We start from the raw sequence: 27,685 nt of genomic DNA, 5'->3' as shown, positions 1-27,685 counted from the left end.
CTCGATTGAAAACCACATTTAAAAACTAGTTTTGACTAGTCTCCCAAACCGCCAAATTGGGAATCTTTTGGTATGTGCGAATCTTGTATTCAAAGCAAGTTAATTCATGACTTTTTCTGGAAAAGGATTATGAATAGAGCAAAATATTCGCCCAATTTACACTTTGAAGTGTATGGTCGAATACAATTTCAATCAGAAAAGGGTATTACTTTTTCATCTCTTTTACCAATGAACTAGGTAGATACTAGGTATCCACTTAATGAGGTAAGAAGATAAATTCTTTGAATAAGTTCAATGAATGTTTAAAAAGTATCAAAACCTACATATTATAAACCCAAAGTATTAGTACTTTGTTATAACAAGGAACAATAAAGTGATGACTTTTATCTGCACCATATAGAGTGTGATATGGTATCACAAGATCACTTTCATAATCACACCCTATCAAGATAAGGTGTATTAGAAAGTTACATAGAATCCTATACGATATGATTGAATCTTTACTATAAAGTTGGAGATAGTTTCTGTTGCAAATTTGTCTAGCATTTTTTAATTTTTCTACTAAAACAGAATATAGTTAAAGCAATCAAGTACAATTCATATGAGATATGGTTAGGCCAGGCTCCTAAGTTGTAGCTCTTTTCGATAGTAAACATGCGCTCATTTTCCCTACATGATCACGAGAACAAAGGGTTTGTGGCTCGTGATGTTGTCTGTTGAAGAAATGAGGAGTATTTCTTAAAGATAGAGTGGGAGAAAATGTTCAACAGCCACAAACTGAGAATAAGACGTAGGAAGATGTTCCTTCTTGGTCAAAATCAGTAATTATTTCTTCGAAATCTAAAGTGGACAAGAGTCATGTTATATTTGAAAGTAACAAGCATGTAACTTATTAAGATGCTTTATCTAGTTTCAACTCCGCCAAAAGTCCGAAATGAGCATAAACATGAAAATGTTTATTTAGCCTGGTTGGTTGGTGGCAAAGGGTTTTGCACGCAACAACAACGCTTCATTAAAACTCGGATTTTATAGTTGGATTTAAAAATCATCCTGTATGAGTTTTTAAAATCGCAAATATCCTAAGGTAGGAAGAAGTCTTAAGTAGAAGTAAAGGAGTTGAATTGTATGTTTTGATCATATGATGAACTTTACTCAAAAAGTTTAGTGGGAGTAATATGGTGTTACTAGTCTTATGTGTAAGGGACATATTGATCATTTTGAATAAGGAAGACTTAGGAGAAGAATAATACATCTCTAAGGTATCCAGACCTATAAAGATAGTTCTAAGAGGATATTAGCGTTGAATGAATATTCTTATGTTAATAAGAATCTTGACAAGTTCAAAAGTATTGAACATGTAGAAATGAATCCACATGCTTCCGCTGCGGGATTAATTCATTACGCTAAGATGTATCACCATTCTTAAATTTCGTATACATGGAGTATGATGAGAAGTTACAAATCAAATCTTTGAGAGAAGTCTCAATATAGCCATATAGTTTATTAGTTAGTACTCAGGAAGTACTAAAGATATGAAGCTAAGCATTTAGAATTGAGATGGATTTATGTGCAAGGAGTTACACAAAAACCATATTCTAAACACATAAGGATGGTTAGAGAACTATCTTGGCTATATTATTTAAGGAGGATATCAGCTAGAAACATCCTAGGCAGTTGAACAATGAGATATACACAACGAAAATTGAGTACACTTGCAATAATGGCATATGCAAGAAGGAAGGGATGATATTAGGATTCGGTTTTATGAATAGGAGGAATTATGGTAGTTCATTCCAATAACCGAAGGTCCTATCCCTACACACTGTGAGGATAGTGGGAGTTATTCAAAGGCTAGAGAGCCTATGTCCAGATTGGATCTAGACACGTACTAAAAGAAGTTCTTATAATACAAGATTATTCACAAGAATGGGAAATAGTATATAGTAATATTATGAAAAGTGCAAAGTATTGCTAAAACTTGCTAACCAAGGCTTTTTCATAGGCTAAGCATGATAAGTCATGCCATTTCAATTGAGTTAAGATGTATAGTTATATACAATATTAAGTATGGATAATATATTATGTAGTAATTGATAAGGTATCAATTTTACATATGTGATAATGCATTCATCGTTTGAGTTGTATTAAAAACTCTTTTATTACTTTGTTATATCAAAATAGGTTGTAAGGACAACATTGAACCCTATTAAAGTGAACTGGATTAACATAATATTGGCCCCTAGTTGCTTATATGAGGTGACGTCTCGAAGTGACTAGAGTGTGATGCGATTGATGGCAAGTTCAAGTGCCATAGAGTCATATGGGATGATTAGTCGATCACATAGGCAGACTATATGGGACACTCTGTCGGGCAGTGACCGCTTATAGAGTTCTGGTAATTTTTATAAATCCTGGTCGTGGCGAGAGCTACTATAGTATTCTTTTGAGTCGTTTCTTTGACTAGAGACTACTCGCCCAAGGTGGCACATTTTCTGAGTGACTTTGATTTATGCTCTACGATTTTCGTAACTGAGAACAAATGGGCATCTTTTGGGTCATGATGACCTGTGGCTATTCAAAGGGAATAGTGCGATAGGAATTGTCCACCCCCTTGTCAGGGTTATCTAAAATCTCAGGGCCACTCGAGGAGTAGTAAACTGAAAATGCGAGGCCACGCTCGGAGGGTATCTACGGTAGATAATTCCGGTCAGACAGTTACTCCCCAGATCAAGGAAACCACTCAAGATATGATCAAATGCAAGTAGGACCTGCAAGACACCTTGCATTGAGTGGGAGATTGTAATAGGACAAGAGAATTAGTGACGCACACTTGTCTCGGACAAGTGGGAGATTGTTGGATTATGTGTCCTCAACAATAGTGCGATCACATGTATAAATCTCATGATAAGAATACGTAAGGGATGATTCAATTATCTAGTCAATTGATCAAAATTAATTGATAATGATTGGCTAACTAGAGTTTGACATTACTGTCGTTTGACGGTGGTGATCAGTTTATCCCTTAAGGTCACACCAATAGGACAATTCCCTTAGTAGATAAGTTGATTAATTGTATGTCGATACAAGTTAATCAATTCCTTAAAATTGAACAATTCATTTGTGAGTGAGAATATTTGTATCTTATTGTAATTTGACTAAATAAGATTTATTTTAGTAATTAAAAGATTTCATTACTAAAAATTCATTATTGTTTGTGAAGCAATTAAATTAAGAATGATTGAATAATTATAATTGTAAAATGTTGTGAATTATATTTTTATGACCCATTTTAATAATTGTATTCATGAATTACTAGTTATTTTGTCACAAGTAATTTATTTGTTGTAAAATGATATTTAAGGGATTAAATATGCATTAAAATACATGTAGGCATGGTGTGTGACACATGACCTACCTTATTACAAATGACAAATTGACAAACATAAAATGGATGTCCATTTTATCTATGGACCGAAAAATAGAGGAATTTATAGGTTAGTGGTTGTTTTATTTAATTGTTAAATAAAACACAATGATGACCTATTTTGTAAGTAGTCTTACATCTATTTTCTTGTGAAGAACAAAAGGAAAAGTAAAGGCCATGCATTGGCCTTCTCTTGGCCTCCAAAAACCGACACCCTCCCTCTAAAATAAGAGCTTGGCTCTTATTTTTCCATTCGACCATTCTCACAATATTGTCTTGTGTATTTTTCCTTTCTCACTCTAAAACTGGTTTTAGAATTTCCAAAATTGTTCATGACATATTCTAATATTAATACAAATATCATTACTAGTGTAGTAATATATAATATTAGAATTATTTTAAGGGTTACTAATATATCAATCTAGTTACTTTATATATTAGTTTTAAGGGAAACTCTTGGGTGCAATTTGTAAGGAGTATTTCTATATTTGAGGTTGGAGGATCATCCATACTTTTAAGCTCAAGAATAAATAAGGAAAGTGTCCTTATTTGTGCCCAATATTTCGATCCATATTGTATGTAAGAAATATCACTTTCTCCTTATTTTTGTTCATTTTGTTATGCATGCAACTAGATCCACTAGTAAATAAATTATGGGTAATTTATAAAATGATTAGATGAGTCTAATAATGGGTATATGAACCTAACAGTTCCCTTATTGAAACCCTTGATTCCATTGTTGATTCCCTTGGTTGTACCTGGAATCTTGATACCCTTGGTTATTCCCATAATTGTTTCTTGGGTTAAATCCACCACCCCTTGGTTGACCGAATCCCGAGGGATTCATGTTTTGTGCTTGGGGTTGTGGTGGTTGATTTTGGACATTTGTGCTCCTATAGCTAAGGTTGGGATTATTCTTCAAAACGGGATGATAATAATTGGAATTCGAGTTTTAGGTGTTTGATTATTGTTGAATGGTGCCCTTGGAGGTCTAGTGGGGTTGTTCTAGGCTTGAAAAGCATTAACATCTTGTACCTCATCTCCACCTCCCATGTTGTTGTAAAGGTTATCGGCACAAACATCATATGTATGCCCCATTCCTCCACAAGATTCACAAGTAGGAGCTTGCACATTATCCACCATGGGTGGCCCATGTGAAGAACTTGCTTGATGCACTTGCTTCCTAGACATCTCCTCAAGCTTCTTGGTAAGAAGATCAATTTTTGCATTTGTCTCCGCATTAAAGGGAAAGATAGTTTCCGAAGGATATCGACTATTCCTTCTCAACATATTCCCTCTAGAACCATAGTTTGACTCGGAGTCCACTATCTTCTTTATAAGAGTCGAGCCATCGGCATCCCCAAGGTGGTCAACGCCTCCTTCCGCCGATGCGTTGACCATTTCTTTGGTTCTTGGCAACAACGTTTGAAAGAATGTTTGAGTCACATACTACACCGGGATACCATGGTGGGGGAATCTAGCAATCAAGTCATGGAAACGGTCCCATGCTTCCCCCAAGAGATTCCCCATCTTCTTGTTGGAAAGTTGTAATCTCATTTCAGAGCATGGTCGTTTTTGAAGAAGGGTAATATTTGGCCAAAAATTCCTTTGCCAAAGCATTCCATGTTGTGAATTTGTTTGGTGCGTGGACATTTAGCCATCTATCTGCCTTATCTGTTAAAGTAAACGGGAACAACATAAGTCTTAGAGTGACTTCGAAGACTCAATTTCTTTTCATTATGGCAACTTTACTCTTGAATTTGCGAAGATGTGCATGAGCATCCTCGTCCTCATTTCCATGAAACTATCCCTCTCAATCAATTTGAATTGGGTGGGATGAATCTCGAAATTATTTGGAACCAAGGTACCAAAATTGATTGGTAAAGAGGAGTCGTCCGGGTTGGGCACATTGTAATCTCTTAGGGCCACCATTTGGGGTGTTGCAATTGGTGTATGTGGTGGAGTTTTTGGTAGTGAATTTTTAGGAAGTTGAAAATCGTGAAAAGGGTTTTCTATGAAAGGATCAATTGTGTCGTTTGTTTGCACTTGAGTGGTGGTTTCAAGGTGAGATTGGGTGGATGTGGTTGCTTGGTTTAAGGTTGCTTGAGCGGAGTCTCGTACCCTTGTTATTGTCCTAGTCCTTAAAGCTCGGAAAATCCTCTCGGGGTCGGAATTGTGAAGCGAAGCGATTGTTTCTCCTAGGCATACAACTCGATAAACCATTAGCCTCCTAGTGTTTTTTAAGCACTAGGGATTAGCAATAACACAAACACTCTACAAGAAAATAAGTCACAACTCAAATGAACAAACAACTACACTAAGACTAAGCCTAAGACTCTTACTAACAACCCGACCCCTCACTGTCGTAACATAACTCCAATAATATGGGATGTGTAGCTTTGAGCCTATTATTTGTCCTCACTTAAGCCCAAAAGCACAAGGCCTTGTTACTAAGTGGTGGATATAATCTCTTATAAACATATCACAAGCTCCATATTTTCCCAATGTAGGACAACATTAGTCTCAACTCTTGGGGTGTTACAGTTAACTACCCAATATCATCATCCCAACCCATACTCAAGATCCCCTTAGAACCCTATAAGAGACTACTCACTCATGCTTGTAATATAAATGTAAACAATTGAAGAAACAAGTATAGATAAAGCAACAAACATCATGCTATTTCAAACAACAATTAATATGAAAAGAAAATGTAAAGAAATCAAAATAAAGTGCGATTAAGAGGAAAATTATACCAAACAATACAGAAAGATTTCAACTTTGGATTGATTATGGAAGAAATCTTCAATATCTTATATTACAACCAAAATACTAAATGTAAAGAACCCAACTAAAGTAGAACTAAACTAATTTGTATAGTAATTAACACTTAATTAAGGAAATATTAAAGTACTAGTTTAGATCTCGCGCAATGAATGCGCGGTATTTATAGAGTTCCTAATATAGACCCCGTGCAATATATGCACGGTATTTATAAAGTTTTACTTTTTAGTTTATTATTTATAGAATTTAAATTGACAATTCACTTATTTTTCATGTTTCTCCTTAATGTATTTTGATTAGAAAAATTAAATAAAAAATTAAATCTTAAGTAGTAATAAAATGAGTATTTTTTTGAATTTTTTTTGTTTTTTTACCGAGAAATTAATGACGTTAATTTAAATATTTGCTAATAACATATTTTTTAGCTGCAAATTTTATCATAAAAAGTCGATGAATTTTAACAAATATTTACTAATATCATAATTTTTTAGCCACAACTTCTTATCATAAAAACTCAGTAAATTTTTATCAATAAGTTCTTTAAAAAAAATAATTTCCTTATCCTAAAAAGACCGGAGATAAAATTATGCAGAATGTGAAATATTAAATGTTATAAATATTTAAATACAAAAGATTATATCCATTTATAACTTATCATGTTCACACCTATAGTATTTGCTAAAAATACCAAACACTATTCTAGGAAATATGTTTTAGGCGGGAGAAATTGAAGTTTCGCCTATTCATTTAGTAAATAGGGGATGATTAAGGAAAGCTTAGAATAAATTAGGAAATAATTTCAAATATAGGGTATTGTGTCTAATATAAGTTATGACGGAGTATATATAGTGTTCCCCAAAAATTAGGTCAAAACAAAGGGAGAAGGTCATAATGTAAAATCGTGGTGCCAGCCGCTCAACCGGCTACCGAGCTGTCCACCGGCACAAAGCTCTTTCTTCTTTTCTTCAAAATTCGTCATGTGCTTGGCATATGTATTCCCTGGCGGTTGTCGGCCTACCGGCAGGGAACACTTGTTCTTTTTCTTTTCTTCTTTTTCTTCCTTCTCTTTGAACTCTCTGTCGGGCTGCCAGTAGCCATACCGACGCCGAGTCCTTTTTCTTCTTGCTCTTTTTTTCTTCAAAATTTCTTCTAAGTATATGAGGGGGGTTGCCAGCCGGCAAGCCGGCTTTCGGTCTACCAGCTGAGAGCCCTTCTCAGCATTTCTCGTCTCTTCTTTCCCGTGCTATCGTCTCGAGTGTCCTTTCTTGCTTCCTTTCTCGATATCCAACTCAAATCCTGTCAAATGAGACGTAAACTCATAATACGAGACTAAGGTCACAAAAATTCAAGATAAGGCTCGAAGACCGTCTCCAAATGAGTCAAAATGCATGGAAACGAAGAGGAAATGATAACCAAATAACGACTCATCAGAACTCCATATCATTGAGTCTGTCGTGAATAAAGCTCCATCTAAGATGATCGTAAGCCTTTTCCAAATCAATCTTGAGGGCTATAATTCCAATCGAGCCCTTCTTCTTTCTCATAGAATGGATAGCTTCTTGAAATACGACGATATTATCCGTTATTTGTCTTCCTGGTATAAAACCACTTTGTGTCTCGGAAATAACATGAGGGAATACCTTCTTAATTCGGTTGGCAAGAGTTTTGCTTATAATTTTCGAAGCCACGTTACAAAGCCTATAGGACGGAATTGTGTTATAGATTCCGGAGCATCGACTTTTGGTATAAGCACAAGATATGTATCATTAAGACCAACGAGCATGCCTTTCCCCTCGAGAGCATTTATCACCATATCACACAACGATTTTTCAATAATGGGCCAGTTCTTTTGATAAAATAGAGCTTGAAAAATGTCTGGACCTAGGGCTTTTAAGGAGCCCATATGATTAATAACGTTCTCTATCTCGGCTATATTAAAAGGTGTGGTAAGCCATTCCCAATCTTTATTATTAAAGTCTTGAAATAAATCCCATGCAATATCAGTACTAAATCCTGGATTTTGATCGTCACTATAATGGTTCTTAAAATACTCCATGACAAGCTTTTTCACTTCCTTGGGTTCTTCTTGCCACTCGCCCATATCATTTTTCAGCGATGTTATTTGTTTCCACCATCGACGAACTAAAGTACTAACATGGAAATAATAAGTATTACGATCCCCGTCTTTTATAATATATAACCTCGACTTTTGATACCAAAGGAGTTCCTCTTGAGCAAGTACCTCATCCAACTACCTCATCCAACTCTTTTCGAAGTCTAGCTTCTAGTTTGATAAGATTACTCTTTTTAGGAATTGAGAGCTCTCTTTAACATCCTCAAATTCTATCTAATAACGATTTCTTGTGCTTAAAAGTATCTCCAAAAAACTCAGAGTTCCATTCCCATAGTTTCTTTAACAACGTATCAAGCCGGGATGGAAAGTTATCATTTGGCAAACTTGTGTCAACATACTCTTTGAATTTATCGTGCGTTATCCAGCAAGCTTGATATCGAAATGGTCTATTAACAGCATTAAGGGGAGGCGAAACCATTTGGGGAAATGAGAATTGGACAGTGATCAGACTGGAGCGCGGGTAGGTGATGGACCATAGCATCCTCGAAAAGAGCACCCCACTCGTCATTACAGAGAGCCATATCTAACCTCGTACTTTTTCGCGTCTCAACCGAATTTCTTCTTGCCCAAGTATGAGCAAGACCTATGAAAGCTAGCTCAATAAATTCACAATTTTTAATCCAATTATTAAAGTTAGAGCATCGTCGGGCCATGTTATAATCTCCACCATGCCTTTATTTTAAAGACTGTGTCTCGTTAAAATCTCCCGCAAGGAGTCAAGGTCGATTATTAATTCGAGCAAATTCCTCTAATGCAGCCCACAACTCACGACGGTTAGATAGGTCTGGACTCGCGTAGACGGCTGAGAGAAACCAAGGGTATTCCCCATTTCGTGAAATCTCAATTGTAATTAACTGTTGTTGTTCGGTAACCGGTATCCTTGAAACGACATCAGTGTTCCAATAGAGCCCTATTCCTCTGCTAAAGCCAATAGCATTAACTCTAGACTATCCCTTATAACCAAGTATGGTCCCTAGTTTAATCGCATAATCTTCTCCCATATGAGTTTCGACTAAGGCCAATACCGTAGGTTTATAAGTTCGAACTACTTCTTTGATTACACTAATTTTACTCTTCTGTCCTGTTCCTTGAATCCACACCATGAAATTGATATGGAGAAGTTTTGGACACAAATTTGGGATTCTTGTATTCATATTATCATGAAGATAATTTAAAAACAATAGATAAGCTCTATTTACGAGTTTCAGTGCCTAGCATGTCAATACTCCATAGTATCGACACCTCTATTATTAGAATCGAAGTGTAATATCCCGTATTTTGTTACCTTGTTTAAAGGCTAGTCAACGGTAAATGGGTAAATATATTTTATAAAATTATATTATATTTCTATGAGTTAGGTTATAAGACGGAATAATATAATAATAATAATAATAATAATAATAATAATAATAATAATAATAATAATAATAATAATAATAATAATAATAATAATAATAATAATAATAATAATAACAATAATAATAATAATAATAATGACAATGATAATAATACATAAAACGTATATATATATATATATATATATATATATATATATATATATATATATATATATATATATATATATATATATATATATATATATAGATATATACTCTCACCTTCCACCGACCATTATATGTACTCCACCTCACCTTATCCACCCATCTTATCCATTAACCTCATCATATTTCCACCACACAAATAAGAAGAGAGTAAGAGAGAAAAAGGAAGAGAAACTTGAAGATTTTGCCCCTCCGCCTTGAGACCGTAAGGTAAGACCGTGTTATACTATCTTATATATTAATTAATTTATACCGTCGACCCGCCTAGTCCTTAACCCACCATAGGACCGTCGTTGAGTATCCTTGGACCACCGTTGATCGCCCAAAAATAGGTTTGACTAAGTAGATTTAGGTTTGTTTGTGTGTTTGTGTGGCATAGGCCACAAGCCGGCCTGCGGGCGCGATGCCGCCTGCCGGTCCATACTCACGGGCCACCTTCACGCCACGCCAATCTGTGGACATGCAGCGGTCTTTTGAAAGCCAAGCTCGGCGGCGTAAAAATGCTTTCGACCGGATCGCTTTAGATCGGTCGGTTTCGTCTCGGCAAGGGTCTCGAAACGATGTAGAGATGTTCGGAGTCGCCACCAAGCAATTATGGGATGCCTGGAACCCGTTCGAAATCCACTTTATACCTCGGTCGAATGAAGCACAAAGCAGTGTTTGACATAGGTACTAAAGATAAGGACTCGTCCCCCTTTTAACATTATATGCCTAAAATGACTCTCGTATGCCCTGGATAAGGCCATCCACTATCCAAAGGTTCTGAGTAAGGGATGAGGGTACGTATTGGGAAGCCCTTTAATGGGACACCCAATCCCGCCCGCGTTAGCGGCCTCTACTGATCGATCGTGGTTGTTTAAGTGCAAAAGTTGATAAAACGGTTTAAATGTATGAATGTGCATCCAAACGTTTAACCTAACATGTGAAAGTTTGCTAAGTCGGTTTGTTTATCCTTGTAGCAAGAAATGGGTATCAAAGTTGGAATTAGATTGATTTGCATATGAAAACGGAAATTAAACATCCATTTACCAAGTACAAGTGATGATGCTTAACACGATCTATTTATTGAAATAGGGTGCCAAATGACAAAGTGTAAAAACGTAAGCATGTCAATCTGATCCGTCATGTATTTGGATTAACCATAATCGGGATCGTCCTAGACAAGTACTAAAACGGGACAGAATAGTGCCAGGCAGCCATGTTAAGGCGCGAGCCTATTGGCGAGGTAAAGGGCTCTGCCCAGGTTTTAAAACATGAAAACAGACGGCCTCATGGGGCGCGAGTCAGACAACGACCCAAAGGGGCATCTCCTGGTTGTTAAAAAAGGTTCTTTAAAACCGTTTTTTGTGATTAATGATTTGCAAGTATGATTTGCATGACCCGGAATAATTACTATTATGTTAGTAATATTCGTTGTCGGATTTGCAAGTTTGAAAAGCATAGTAAAATTTGTAAAAGGAAAATATTTGATTTGAACTAATTATGTTAAGTTCAATTATTTGTAATTAGTCAAGTTTGTCATCGTACTCGATTAAACCGACATGGTATAAGGAACCAAGGATGATTATGAATTATGACTAATATGTTTACAAATGTAAATAAATGAGAAAGATGCTAAATACAATGAAAGGGGGTTAAAATACCCTTTAATTTGTAATTAACCAATAATATCATCGAGTTACGGAATAAACTGTCATGGTATAAGGAACCAAGGATGATTTTTGTAATAGTCAAGATATGTTTATCATAAAAATGAATTACAATGGTAGATAAAAGAAAAGAATTTCTTTTAAAATGTAATTAACCAATTAATATCACCGAGTCACAGATTAAACCGTCATGGTATATGGAACTAAGGATGATTATGATTTATGGTTAAAACGTTTGTCATAAAAACGATTTGAAACATTTGAAATGGTATAAACCGATTGCAAGTAAGAAATGAAATAAAGAGGAAAGACGAGAACAAACACGTTTGAGTCTGACCCGAGAACACATAAGAGGCGCGAGCCTCTTTGCATAGCAAAGGGCTTCTGTCTCGGGCCAAAACTCGGTTTTGGCTCGTCTAACCTATATTTGAATTATGTTATGCATTGTTCATGCATATAAACTCATAAAAACAGTAAAGACATGAAACAAATGAGATATTTACACCCTCAAACTTACGTGTATTGATGTTTGCGAAGTAGACGACTTTAGAGACGGTTTTCTCGCTGTGACTAATCGCGATCAAAGAAGTTTATAAAGGTGCCTTAAAAAAGGGATTTAGTTTTGAAAATATGTTGAAAATAAGTTAATTAAAACATGTTGATTGATGAATTGAGTTGGTCGAATGGGTCGGTCGTATGCACGACGACGCTACCAAACAAAATGTGTAAGGCTTGTGTTTACGATCGGTAGGTCATAAACAAGTGTCGATTTTGTGACTTAGGAAGTCGGGTCTAGAAGGTTAAGGGAGAAGGAGGGGGCGGATGTGACACCCCCATACTCCAAGTGCCTTACCAGGACCACTCAGGTATAAAGCTGTCACCATCTCGGTTTCCCGAGGCAATGATAATCAAAAGACAATAAAGAAACAACATTTAATTAGTATAAAGTTTAAGTGGGTAAATACAATCCAAAACCAACAGCCAAAATACGGTTTACATGATCTCAAAACAACTATCTAAAAACTATCAAAACTACAGCGGAAGACTCTATCATCTGGTGGCGACACATCCCAACTATCCCATGTATCTCGACTCATACCTGCTCAACAACTGCTCACTATCCCCGAATGGATCACCACAGTTTTTAAAACAATTAAACGGGGTCAGTACTAATCACACAATTTATATAACTCAACAAAACAACACACAACACAGCTCAATCGTCACAGATATACTCCGAACCCCATCACCAACTCCACAATACTGACTACACACTAAACTTTGTAGCCCTGCTAGATTACCAATCGCAACAGGTTACTCCTCGCCGCCAGTGGAGGACCGCAGTCGTTCCCACCTAAGCCCCGCCCATCTCCGTCGAGCGATAAACCCAAATCCATTAATATGCACATCCCTTCTGTGGCGGGTTCCACGGAAGGCGAATCGATCATGGGCGTGAAGCCACTCCTGCAAGTGACTCCATTCAGCCAGGGACGCACCCCGAAGAACACAGACAGATACAATCAATCACAACTACTAATCAGCAATCAAACCCAACAACTGTCACAATACTCGTACGATAAAACTCAACAATCACAAAGCACATCCAACACATCATGTGACTAATACTGAGTAGGGAAACCCTACCTGGAATGCAATACAATCAGACGATCTCAACAGCTGTTATCAAAAAGCCTCCTCTACGAATCCTCCTCCAAACATATGATCATACAATTACTAACAATCATAAAAGACAACAAAACCCCCAAACCCCCAAATTAGGGTTTAAACAAACTTAATAAAATACTATGAAATCGGTACATAGATCTTACCCTCGACGCAGGGATCACAAGAATACAAAGGATGATGAATTTCGACCTCTCAAGCTCCGGGATTTGTCAATAATGCGAAAGATGCGAAGAACGTAGCTTAAAATCTCTTTTGAAGTGATTAGGTTTAATAAAAGTGTTTAATGATGATGACGGAAAGTTATATATACCTATTCGCATTATTAACAAAACCCAACAAAACATTACCCGTAAACTGAGCCACTCGATCGAGCAACTAACGTACTCGATCGAGTGCCCCCTACTCGATCGAGTACCAAGGCTACTCGATCGAGTACCCTACAGACAGAACACTGTTTTAAAAACCAAAACACCCTTACTCGACAGAGTAAGGCCCACTCGATAGAGTACCCAGAGACTCATAAAACCGTAGTATTACAGTCTTCCCTCCTTTAAAAGAACTTCCTCCCCGAAGTTCAAACCACAACAAAGAAAAAAACATACTATAACACTCCCGACACAACAACCAACATAAAACTCAACATAAAAACATGCTACCAACCAACTCAACCCGACTCAAACCACTACAAAGCATACCGACACAACACAAAAAAGGTGTAAAAACTCTTTGCAATCATCTCCTACCCCCCTAAAAGAAACAAGATTACGTCCCCGTAACCATGCATACCTGATCAAAAAGGAAAGGGTAACGCTCTCTCATGGCCTCCTCTGCCTCCCAGGTAGTTTCTTGTACCTCATGATTAGACCAAAGGATCTTAAGCAAAACTGTCTCACCATTCCTAGTTTTTCTAACCTTCCGGTCAAGAATCTGCTTAGGCACCTCAAGGTAAGACAAGGACTCATCTAGCTCTATGCTCTCTGCCTCTAACACATGTGACGGGTCACTTACATACTTCCGCAGCTGAGATACATGAAACACATTATGCACTCTCTCCAAAGCAGCCGCTAAAGCCAAACGATAAGCAACCTCTCCAACCCGGACTAAGATCTCATAAGGTCCTATGAACTTCTAACTCAACTTGCCTTTCTTCCCGAATCTGATAACCCCACGCATAGGAGACACTTTCAGAAGAACCTTGTCCCCAACCTGAAACTCTATATCCCGGCGATGTAGATCTGCATAACTCTTTTGCCTATCTTGAGCCACTCTCATCCTCTCCCTGATCATCTTAATCTGCTCAACCATCTCCTGTACCATCTCTGGTCCTAGAACCACTGCCTCAGCACTATCGTCCCAACAAATCGAACTCCGACATCTCCTCCCATATATAGCCTCAAACGGTGCCATGCCAATACTGGTGTGATAGTTGTTGTTATAAGAAAACTCAATCAAATCTAATCTCTGCTCCCAGCTACCACCAAAATCCATCACACAAGCTCGTAACATATCCTCAAGAGTCTTGATTGTTCTCTCTGTCTGACCGTCTGTCGCAGGGTGAAATGTTGTACTCATCTTCAAAGTTGTTCCCAAATATTCCTGCAACTCTTTCCAAACCTTGAGATAAATCTCGCATCTCTGTCAGATACTACGTCCTTAGGCACTCCATACAATCTCAACACATGCTTCCGATAAGCCAAAGCTAATTGTGCCTTGGTCCATGTATCTTTCATCGGCACAAAATGAGCTGACTTGGTCAGTCGATCAACTATTACCCATATCATGTTGTTACCCTGTTGAGTCTTTGGCAAACCCACGATAAAATCCATAGAAATGGATTCCCACTTCCACTCAGGTACCTCTAAAGACTGAATCTTACCTTGTGGTCGTCGTTGTTCCCCTTTAACTCTTTGGCATGTCAAACAACGGGCCACAAACTCAGCTGTCTCTTTCTTCATCCCAGGTCACCAGAACGTGTTCTTTAAATCCTTGTATAGCTTGTCACCACCTGGATTCACTGAATATGGTGTACAATGTGCCTCTGTTATAATTGTCTTTTTCAGCTCCTCATCATTAGGGACACACCACCTCCCATCAAACCTCAAACTACCATCTGAATGAATAGAGAATCTAGACACTGTCCCTTTCTCTACTTCAGCTCTCCACTCCATCATCTTAGGATCTAAAGCCTATTTACCTTGAATATCATCATAAAGATTAGGATGCACTGTCAAATCTCCCATGGCATCCCCTCTCTGCATCATATGTATCCCAAACTTCCCCACCTCGTCTCTCAACCTCATCAAAGATAAAGTTGTACATAAAGAATGTACACTCTTCCTGCTCAAGACATCAGCAACAACATTGGCTTTCCCTTCATGGTAGATAATATCCATGTCATAATCGCCAATCAACTCCATCCATCTCCTCTGTCTCATGTTCAACTCCTTTTGAGTGAAGATGTACTTGAGACTCTTGTGATTAGAAAATACCTTAAAGGTCGCCCCATAAAGGTAATGTCTCCAAATCTTGAGAGCAAACACCACTGCACCCAACTTTAGATCGTGTGTAGGATAATTCTCCTCATAAGGCTTCAATTGCCTAGAAGCATAGGCAATCACTTTACCGTTCTGCATCAACACACATCCCAACCCATTCTTTGAGGCATCTTTATAAACCTCAAAGTTCTCACTCCCTTCAGGCAATGCTAAGATAGGAGCTGTGGTCAAACGCTCCTTTAATGTTTGGAATGCCGTCTCACAACTCTCATCCCAACGAAACCTGTTCTCTTTCCTCATCAACGTTGTCATAGGTCTAGCAATCTTGGAGAAATCCTTCACGAACCGTCTGTAATATCCAGCTAAACCCAAGAAACTCCTGATCTCAGCAACATTCTTTGGTGCTTCCCACTTGTCTTTGCCTCAATCTTTGCTTGGGATCCTGCTACCCCATCCTTAGAGATCACATGCCCCAGAAAAGCAACTTTCTCTAACCAGAACTCTTACTTGGACAACTTAGCATATAACTCGTGCTCCCTCAAGGTCTGCAACACAATCCTTAGATGCTCCTCATGTTCCTCCTTAGTCTTGGAATAGACTAAGATGTCATCGAAAAAACCACCACAAACTTGTCCAGAAACTGACTGAAAACTCTGTTCATCAAATCCATAAACACAGCCGGTGCATTAGATAACCCAAAAGGCATCACCATATACTCATAATGGCCATACCTCGACGTGAAAGCTGTCTTTGGTATGTCCACCTCCCTAATCTTCACCTGATGGTACCCCGACCTCAAATCAATCTTGGAAAAGACTGATGCACCACTCAACTGATCAAACATGTCATCTATCCTTGGCAAAGGATACTTGTTCTTCACCGTCACTCGGTTCAGCTCCCTGTAATCAATACACAACCTCAAGCTCCCATCTTTCTTCTTCACAAAAAGAATTGGCGCTCCCCACGGTGATACACCAGGTCTAATGTATCCCTTCTCTATCAGATCATCTAGCTATTTCCTGAGCTCCTCCAACTCCTTAGGACCCATCCGGTATGGTGCCTTAGAGATTGGCCTCGTCCCCGGTTTCAGCTCAACCGTGAAATCTATCTCCCTCTTCGGTGGCAACCCCGAAATCTCCTCTGGAAAGACATCTGAAAACTCACCCACCACTGGTATTTGATCAACTGTCGGACTCTATATCCGGTCATCTCTCACATGGCACAAGATCAACGGACACCCCTTCCTCAGATAGGACTTCAAGGTCACAGCTGCAATCAACTTAACTTTGGGTTTGACCACAAACCCACGATAAGACACACTAACGCCTTAGGACCTCTCAAAGACACTTTCTTTTGATGATAGTCTATCTTAGCTTTGTACTTTCCTAACCAATCCATCCCGACTATCATCTCAAAACCGTCTAAAGGAAACTCTAGCAAGTCTACAGGTAGATCAACTTGCCCAACTATCATAGATACATCCCTATACAACCTCCCACATGTTACAGACTCTCCCGAAGGTATGAAAACTTTCTCACTTACAGACTCGTATACTCTCAAACCCAACCGTTTAACATGACTCAAAGATACAAACGACTGAGACGCCCCCGAATCAAAGAAAACAAAGGTATGAATACCGTTAACAAGAAAGGTACGAGTGATAACATGTGCATCGTCCTCAGCTGCTTTCTTTTCCATCATATCTGACTTTCCCTTTGGTCTTCGTCCACCTCCCTGGACAAGATCTTGGTGAAGTAGTCGGCTTAGCACCCGACCCCTGATTGTTGTTGTTGTTCGTAACTGGTTTCTGATAAGAATTACAACCATTGCGGTTACCTCCACCCTGGTTACTCTGACCTCCCCGGTTGTTCCATGATCCAGCTGGTCTATTGCTTGCATAACTCTGTGCCAGACCCTGTGAATAGCTCCCCTGAGCCGATCTCTGAAAAGCTCCCGGTACACTCGTGCACTCATGTCCCTTGTGGCCTACACCGCCACAACCAAAGCAGGTCATTCCCCAACTACCACTACCGCTCCCACGGCCACGCCCAAAGGAAGCTCTAGCACTGAACCCTGAGCCAGAAGAAAACACTCTAGCCTGATTGTGGTTGCCTTTCTTGTAATTAGATTGGCCACCACCCTCGCTCTCAGCCTTTCTTTTCTCACCTCCCCTCTCCCGGGCCATCTCCACCAACCTCTCAGCTCTCCCAAGTCTCTCATAAGCTTCCTTAACATCAGTAAGTACTCTCATGGGTAACTTTTCCATAATCCTGGGGGTCAACCCCTTCTCAAACCTCAGCGCTAAGTTCTCATCACTCAACCCCATGTCTTCAGCATATCTAGACTTCTCATTGTACTGCCGGTAATACTCAGCTACCGACATATCAGATGTCATCCTGAACCCATCAAACTCCTCCCTCAGCTTACTCCTCACATGCACAGGTACAAACTCTCTCCTCATAGCCCTCCGGAACTATTCCCAAGGTATAGCAGGCAGACCCTGCTTCGCATACATCTCCCTAGCACCCACCTTCACCTCATCCCACCACTCACCAGCCGCTTCCCTCAAGTAGAACGCAGCTTGTTCTACTTTCATCTCATCGGGACAATCCACAAGATCCAGAATATTCTCCATCTCACGATGCCAATTGTCAAGAAGAATTGGCTCCCCGGTCCCCTTATACTCTTTTGGGTTAAAACTCGCTATGTATAGATTGATCTTTGAATGATCAACCTCCTTATCTTTCCCCACTCTCTTAAGGGCCTCGGTAAGAGCATCTTGATGCTTTAACATCTTAATTATATCTTCAACGTTCATGCTCTCAGCTCTCGCATACAAAGCTGTTTTCTTTGGCGGCATCTTGAAAATATATAAGAAAAGGTAGATATAAACATACATACTATAGCTCGAAACACGAAAACAGCCTGCCCAAAACCCACTCGATCGAGTGCCAAAACCCACTCGATCGAGCTGAAGTTACTCGATCGAGTGTCCCACGTACTCGATCGAGTACCCCGACTCCAGACCCAAAACAGACCTTCTGATCTCTAACCTACTCGATCGAGCTGACAAGCCACTCGATCGAGTGCCCCTTACTCGATCGAGTGCCCCTATGTACTCGATCGAGTACCCAAAAACACGATTCTGATCATAAAAACGTCAAATACCCACTCGATCGAGTCAGACCCACTCGGTCGAGTACCTCACCCACTCGATTGGGTGCCCCCCACTCGATCGAGTCATGCAGACTTGTGAATACTACCCGCATGTTATATCACACACCCCATCTTACTATGCATTCATTATCATCTCAACATTATAATTACAACTGCGCATGCAATTCTACGCAATTTCCTCATACAATCAACAAAATAATCTACTTCATGCTATCAAGTGCCACATTATAAACAACCATCATGCTTCTTTATTAAAATCAACATATAAACATATCTTCTCGACCTTTAATCCTACTTTCAATTCTCCACTTCCAACATCCAACAATTCACAACATATATCGTTACGTACTCATACAAACCAAAAAACAACACATATGACTCTGACATATACCCCCCATATGACCGGTTCAAAATTGTAGGGCGAGTTCGCGACTTTAGGACGTCTCCCAAGCCTTTGCATTAGCTCCTACAACCTTTACCCCGGGTTCATTTTAATTGACTCCCTATGTTCATTAGATTCATTAGTTACAGGTTTCAGGATCGTCGCTCTGATACCACTTTGTGACAACCCCATACTCCAAGTGCCTTACCAGGACCACTCAGGTATAAAGCTGTCAACATCTCGGTTTCCCGAGGCAATGATAATCAAAAGACCGTAAAGAAACAACATTTAATTAGTATAAAGTTTAAGTGGGTAAATACAATCCAAAACCAACTGCCAAAATACGGTTTACATGATCTCAAAACAACTGTCTAAAAACTATCAAAACTACAGCGGAAGACTCTATCATCTGGTGGCGACACATCCCAGCTATCCCATGTATCTCGGCTCATGCCTGCTCAACAACTGCTCACCATCCCCGAATGGATCACCACAGTTTTTAAAACAATTAAACGGGGTCAGTACTAATCACACAATTTATAGAACTCAACAAAACAACACACAACACAGCTCAATCGTCACAGATATACTCTGAACTCCATCACCAACTCCACAATACTGACTACACACTAAAGTGTGTAGCCCTGCCAGAGTACCCATCGCAACAGGTTACTCCTCGCCGCCAGTGGGGGACCGCAGCCGTTCCCACCTAAGCCCCACTCATTTCCGTCGAGCGATAAACCCAAATCCATTAATGTTCACATCCCTTTTGTGGCGGGTTCCACAGAAGGCGAATTATGGGCGTGAAGCCACTCCCGCAAGTGACTCCACTCAGCCCGGGACGCATCCCGAAGAACACAAACAAATACAATCAATCACAACTAATAATCAGCAATCAAACCCAACAACTGTCACAATACTCGTACGATAAAACTCAACAATCACAAAGCACAACCAACACATCATGTGATTAATATTGAGTAGGGAAACCCTACCTGGAATACAATACAATCAGACGATCTCAGCAGCTGTTATCAAAAAGCCTCCTCTACGAATCCTCCTCCTAACATTTGATCATATAATTACTAACAATCATAAAAGACAACAAAACCCCCAAACCCCAAAATTAGGGTTTAAACAAACTTAATAAAATACTATGAAATCGGTACGTAGATCTTACCCTCGACGCAGGGATCACAAGAATGTAAAGGATGATGAATTCCGACCTCTCAAGCTCCGGGATTTGTCAATAATGTGAAAGATGCGAAGAACGTAGTTTGAAATCTCTTTTGAAGTGATTAGGTTTAATAAAAGTGTTTAATGATGATGACGGAAAGTTTTATATACCTATTCGCATTATTAACAAAACCCGACAAAACATTACCCGTAAACTGAGCCACTCGATCGAGCAACTAACGTACTCGATCGAGTGCCCCCTACTAGATCGAGTACCAAGGCTACTCGATTGAGTATCGTACAGACAGAACACTGTTTTAAAAACCAAAACACCCTTATTCGACAGAGTAAGGCCCACTCGATAGAGTACCTAGAGACTCATAAAACCGTAGTATTACAGCGGACTCTCGCGTGAGTATTGTGGTGTGTAAAGGTTGGTATTTATATAGAAATGTGGGATGGTAGGTCGGTTGAGTTTGCTTAGATGCTAAGCAAACACCCCATTGAGGCGCGAGCTACCTAGTGACTGAAAGGGGTGTACTGTCCCTTTCAGAAATTTGGATTTTGCATTTGTACTAACTAATGTTTTGTTGGTTGTGATTTGTGGTCTTTGATGGTTGCTTAGCCGTGTAAGCTGAATCTTGGGTGTTATTTGGGGTAGGTATTTTGTGTCCTTGACTCGGGTTTGACCCGTGTGAGTCAGGATTAGAATTTCGAGTCGGTTTTTGGCCCAGTGTCGGTTTTGACTCTAATTAGGGTCATTTTAATGGAAATGACATGATAATGACATTCATGGCATTATTTTCGAGATTTGGGTTGACTCAGGTTGACTCGAGTTGCGGGTTTCTGAGTCAGTTTTGGGTCCGAAGACGGTTTTAACTCTAAATAGTGTTATTTTAATGCAAATGAAGTTAGAAAACCATTTATGAAATTATTTTTCATATCCGAGTGGTTCATTAAACCGTCTCATGATAGCCAATCCACGCACGCATATCAAAAACACGTTATAGTCCGATCATCATGGGGTGGTTTTTGGAAGGTGCAGATACTGGGTATCTACAGAGCCCCCACTTTGACTGAGGCTTGGACGGGGCGAAAGTCAAAGTATAGCCTCCAGGTCAATCAATGATTACAACCTGAAGACCATTGCGACGTCGAGGTGACTCAAAAGGGTTTGAGCCAAGGACCTGCCGTCGGGAAGGGCGACGTCGAGGCGACTCGGGGATTCGAGTCAAGGACCTGCCGTCGGAACATTTTAGAGTCTGTCGACTGTCGATGCGGGTCGTTTAAAGTCCATTATACTACGTATAAAGGCTCACCAGCCATAAGAACGAGTCATACCTGAGGCATCTTCAGGATATGTCCATGAATCTTTTGCGCGCAAAGGCTCGCCAGCCAGTGTTGAAGGTGGTGCATTTTGAGGCTCGCTAGCCATAGGAAGGAGTCATACCTGAGGTATCTTCGGGATATGTCCTTAAATTGCTTCTTGTGTGCGTTCAAAGGCTCACCAGCTATATTGAAGGTGCGTTTTGAGGCTCGCCAGCCATGTTAAAGGTGCGTTTTGAGGCTCGCCAGCCATGTTGAAGGTGCATTTCGAGGTTTGCCAGCCATGTTGAAGGTGCGTTCCGAGGCTCGCCAACCATCAATGGCTGAAAGATCGACTGTGGAAAATAGCCTGAGACATCAGGCTTATTTCAAGATATTGTCTGGTAATGACTTCCAACCAGGTTTACGTTGATAGGTTCGACTAGGGAGCGACGAACTCCAACTTGATGGGGGTCTTAAATGAACTCCGTGGGGATAAATCATCCGTGTGACTTCTATTTGAAAATCGACACTCGCTGGGGAGTTAGAAACTTCTCAGGACTCGCCGGGATATGAGTTGCCGCTCGTTGGGAGGTAGCATATGCCATGTAATCGATGCGGTTAAAGCCCTTGGACTTGACGGGTCGACGTTTGTTGGGAAGAACCCAGTACTCAGTTGGAGGGCGTTTTTCTTCCTAAGATTATCTGCATGGTTAGTGACCACAAAAATCCGCAGTCGCACAGACAAGCATGTAGGCATGCAAGCATATAAGCACATAAGCATGTGAGCAACTAGCATGTAATATCTCACGTGAAGGGAGATAGGATCTTCGAAAGTTATAAAGCTTCAAATTGAGTCTTGTTGCTAGTAGATCCGTGATTTAATAGATTGGAAACACATGAACGCTGCGACATTGACTCACATGGACGCATACTAACAGACTGACAAACAGACGGTCGTGAACTTGATGCAAACTCAGCATCGACACGACACGAGGTGACTCTGACAGAATTTGCTTATGTGTGTGCTACTCCTTAGCCAAGAAAGGTTGACAATGCGTATCAAGTCCCTGAGGTAGAAGGTTCGCTCGGTTGGGGGAACACGAATTGATTATTTTCCCCAGACATCTTTGCCTCTATTTGCTTGTTTGAGATCTCTTCTCGAGGTATGATGATTCGGAGAGCGGAACCAAGACCTTACCATCGTCCGAACCGAGCATTAGGCTAAAGGCGGTTTTATTTTGAACTGTAGTTGAGACTCAAAAGATGTTTGAGGATAAGGACGGGTGGCGTCTTGAAAGAGAAGCCCCCAGAGTGAGAAGGTGGGAATTTGACAAAACAAGGAATGGGCGACGTCTTAAGGGAGAAGCCCCCAGTAAAGAGGTATTTGATTAATTTCTGCAGTTGGGTGGGCTGCTTTTGAGGATTGATGCTAATGGTTGAGATTGAAAGGGTTATGCGGTTGTGTCCTTGTTGTGGGACTGCCTACGTATTCGGGTGTTTGCGAAATCAAACCAGATTATAGTTCTGAGCTGTTTTTTGAGGATTGAAAATTGGAATTGTTTTGAAAGGGATGTGCGGTTGTGTCCTTGTTAGGGGATTGCATATGTATTCGCGTGTTTGGGAAATCAAACCAGATCGTAGTTCTGAGTGTGTGTTGATAATTGATTTTGAGGTGTATGGTTGTGTCCTTGAAGGACTGCCTACGTATTCACGTGAAGTGAAATCAAACTATAGTTCTGAATGTGTGCCTAAGCGAGTTGTTAGGACCTTAAAGTGTGAGAGTCACGCCGGTAAATTCCGTTTGGTGACTCGAAGGTTGATTTGAGAGAATTCCTCCTTGATCATGAATCAAAGAGGTCTAATTTGTGAAAATGTTCCTTATCATGTGAGCTCACTAAGTGGACCCTAAGGGTAGATTGGGTATGTCCCGTTCTTGGTAGCAAAGTATTCGAGGACTTTGTAACTGGGTCAGGGTGAAAATGGCTTCGACATTTATGGAATGTGGAGCTTGGTAATGATAGGTTTGTTTGACAGATAAAAATATGGAGTTGAGGGTCACGACGGTAAATCCCGTTTGGTGACTCGAAGGTTGATTGGAGAGAAATCCCTCTTGATCATGAATCGAAGAGGCATAGTTTGTGAATATGTTTCTTGTTACGTTAGCACACTAAAAAGTGAACTCTAAGAAAGCAATGTTTTTTGAAGACTCCGTATCTGGGTCGGGGTGAAAATGGCTTCGACATTGTGGACTGTGGAGCCTGGTAATAATAGGTTTGTTTGAAAGATAAATATCTTGAGTTTGTGTTTTGTGGTGTTTAGGCCAATGGGTTACGGCTTGTAATGTGGTGCAGAATGGGGTCTCAAGCTTGATGTGGCCTGAGCACGAAATGGTTGGTAAATTATGTGGGATCAGGTTCCCATGTCTGGACCTTAAAAGTTAAAGCGTGATATTTTGAGCTTGAGGGGAATCCTCGGAATCCTAGATAGGTCTCCCTGTAGCAGTCTCTAGAAGGACTTAGGGCTGGAGCAGTTTTGGTTATGATCTTGAGGGGAATCCCCAGGACCTTAGATAGGTCTCCCTGTAGCAGTCTCTAGAAGGACTTAGGGGTGAAGCAGTGTTGGGTTTGTTGTTAGTTGACGAGTCTTAAGCTCTTGTTTTAGCTCTTTGACATTAGGTTTTTGTATTTTTGTGTTTTGTACTTGTTGGTCCCGGAGTTTGGAGGGAAGAAATGTTGGTCATGGGCTTTGGACTTGTTGGTCCTGGACTTGGTGTTTTGGACTGACTTGTTTGGTGTTTTGGACTTGTCGGTCCGGGATTTTGTGTGTTGGACTCGTTGGTCCTGGGCTTTGGACTTGTTGGTCCTGGACTTGGTATTTTAGACTCACTTGTCCAGGATTTTGTGTGTAGGATGCTTTCTTTGGATTTTGGCCTTTTGAGAAAAGGGTTTCAATCTTGTTTTGTTTTCATTTTGGCTTGGATCTTGGCCTTGACGTTGGGTGAGTAGCCTTTAGCTTTGGTTTTGCTTTGAGTGAATTGACTTTGGTTTTTGCTTTGACTTTGGCTTTGGCTTTGGCCTTGAGTGAATTGCTTTTTGCTTTGGTTTTTGCTTTGGCCTTGAGCTTTTGCTTTGGGTGAATGGATATTGTCTTGGGCCTTTGATTTTAGCCTTTCGCTTTGACTTTGGGTGAATGGATATTGGCTTGGGCCTTTAATTTTGGCCTTTCGCTTTGGCTTTGGGTGAATGGATATTGGCTTGGGCCTTTGATTTTGGCCTTTCGCTTTGGCTTTGGGTGAATGGATATATAGGTTTTTTGCCGTCCTTCGTTCGAGGAAGGTAGACGTGGAGACGGGGATGTACCCGTTGGTGAGAGGTTGATATTTGGTGATGGGATGTTTTTGTGGGGAATGGGCTTGCCTTCCGTCATTGATCATGAACAAGGAGATGTTCTGGTGTGTTATCTAGGTTCGTCGTAGGATCCCTTTGATTGAGAGCTCGTTCTAGATCGGGTGCTAATGAAAGGTTTCTATTGCCAGACATGGAATAGGTAAAGATAATGGACACGGAGTTTCGAGTCCTCCGCTTACTCGGTACGGAACGTCAGTCGAGTATACTCACATTGAATTGGAACATGTTATTTGTTTTAAATCAATTCTCAAATCAATTATCGTTGTCAATGGGAAATGGTAAAGGGGAGAATATATGATAGTTGAAAATCGTACTTTTATTTAGATAAATAAGAGGTTAGCACAGACTCGATGAATACATGTGACTCATGGGGACAGCCCCCAGTTTGTCACTTAGCAATAAAAGGGCAGACACTCGGATAGATATGAGAAAGCCTAAGACTCAGACTCGGACTCAGACGCAATCGTAGATACGAACTCCTAATCATCACTTTCCTCCTCGAAGGTCTCCTTTGCAGCATCCAACAGCTTGAATGTCTGATCTTGAGCATTGACCCACTTGAGCACTTCACTCTCGTTGTTGGGGATGATATGAGGACAAAAGTTAATGAGGCTCTCATCTCCTTGCAGAAAGAGATGTTCATTAGGTTTGTTTTCATCAATTGGTTGGCCCAGGGATGAAGCTACCAGTTCATGGTTGTCGACCAAATTTTGAATAGCATGTTTCAGTTTGAAGCATGTTTCAGTATCATGACCCTTTCCTTGATGATATTGGCAATATGCACTACCGTCCCAAAAACGGGTTTTTCTGCATTCAGACGGGCCCGGAGTGGGCCCGATTGGTTGTAGCTTCCCTTCAGTTACAAGCTTTTGAAGAGCTGCGGCATAGGTTGTGTTGAGGTTTGTGAATGTCCTTTAAGAGCGTTCAACCTTGCTGTTTGACTTGAGACATCTAGGAGGATTGTCTTGACTGAGAGGTGCAATTATGATTTTTCCAGCTTCAATCATATCTTGAATGGCATGCTTGAGTTTGAAACAGGTTTCGGTGTCATGGTCGTTGCCTTGATGGTATTGGCAATAGGCATTACCATCCTAGGATCGGGCTCTTTTGTGTTCGGGTTTGTCCGGAGTCGGACCAATGGGTTGGAGCATTCCTTTTGAAGCAAGTATCTCCAGAGCGGTGCCATATGTTATTCCCAGATCTGTGAATACCCTTTGATGTTTTTCCATGGTTCCAACATTGGTATTTTTTGGGTCGTTTTTGTGAGTTTTGTTTTTGTTTTTGTCAATCCTGGGCGGAAACAGGATTTGGTCATTGTCAATGGACAGTTTTGGGGAAATTGCTTGGTATTTTGAAGGGGATTTTGGTGAGGCAATTTCATGTTCTTTGTTGGTGGGTTCATGGGTATGTGAACCATTTAATGACTCCTTAATTCTAACAAGTGTTGGTTGGTGAACCAAGGGTTGGTTTTCTCCTTGATGGTCAGGTTCAATTTCGACATTACCCACCCTTTTCTCCAAGTTGGCTACCCGAGTGTTCAAATCATCGATAGCCACTTGCACTTTTGAAAATATGTTGTTGATGGAGACGAAGAGCATGATTATGGCGCTTTGTATGCCATCCTCGTCAATTGCATGAATTTTCTCATCGTCAGGAGAGATGAGATGAGAGTAGTCTAGGGAAGATCCCTGGCTGTGTCCAATAGGGTTTTCAGGATGGTTGTTCTTGTTGTCTACTGAGGGAGGTAATGGTAATTCTCCCTTTTCGATCATATCAAGGATTGCGCCTTTTAAGGGGAAGACACATCTCGGTGTCATGTCCGAGACCTTGGTGATATTGACAAAACAGTTTTCCGTCCCATCTATTTCCCCGCTTGTTTCAATTGGTTTGAGCTTTCCTTTGGAGATTAGCCTTTCCAAGGCTGTGGCATAAGGCATACCCAAATCAGGGAAGGACCTATAAGGTCGTCTATTTTTGGTTGGTGGCGCACCTAAGGAACTGGCTTCAGTGGTTTTGGTAGCCCTCCAACTAGGGTTGGTTTTGTCGTTGGCAAGTAGCTGGCTTTCAAGGAGCTTAACCCTTTGCTCAATTTCAGAAGAGGGAAAATTCCCGGTTACCAGTTTGTCCTCAACTTGGGAGAGACGAATGCTCAAGTTTTCCACGGTAGCTAGGAGTCGAAGGACCACGTTGTTGGTTTCGGCAGAAGTCATGGCGGATGAAGATTGATCAGCTTCTTGAGTTCCTGGTTGACGATTGATGGCACCCAAGGGATTGCTATTGACATAACGATAGACGTTATAACTTGTCTTGGCAAGGTATTGCACAAACAAAGGCAAGTACGACACATATGTAAAAAAGGCAGCTTCGTCGTGAAGACGCGACGGTGTGACTAGGTTATGAGTTCATTAAAGATCATGAATGACCTCTTGTGTTTGAACTCTTGGTCCATGACATTGAATTTGGACTCGAGTGTCAACTTTGGCATAGTGATGCCTAGACAG

At 40.3% G+C, this 27,685-nt stretch overlaps 1 non-coding gene across 1 annotated transcript; it reads left to right on the top strand.

Moving 5' to 3' along the window:
• The first annotated feature begins 4,883 nt into the window (after positions 1-4,883).
• On the top strand, positions 4,884-4,991 carry LOC141624567 (small nucleolar RNA R71). The gene has a single exon (XR_012534373.1). It is a non-coding gene; the product is annotated as a small nucleolar RNA R71 (small nucleolar RNA).
• Positions 4,992-27,685: the final 22,694 nt, after the last annotated feature.

Source organism: Silene latifolia, chromosome X (genome assembly GCF_048544455.1).
Source record: "Silene latifolia isolate original U9 population chromosome X, ASM4854445v1, whole genome shotgun sequence".
In the NCBI taxonomy this organism is placed as follows: domain Eukaryota; kingdom Viridiplantae; phylum Streptophyta; class Magnoliopsida; order Caryophyllales; family Caryophyllaceae; genus Silene; species Silene latifolia.
The sequence above is the reverse complement of the archived record's forward strand: the minus strand, read 5'-3'. Positions and strand labels throughout refer to the sequence as shown.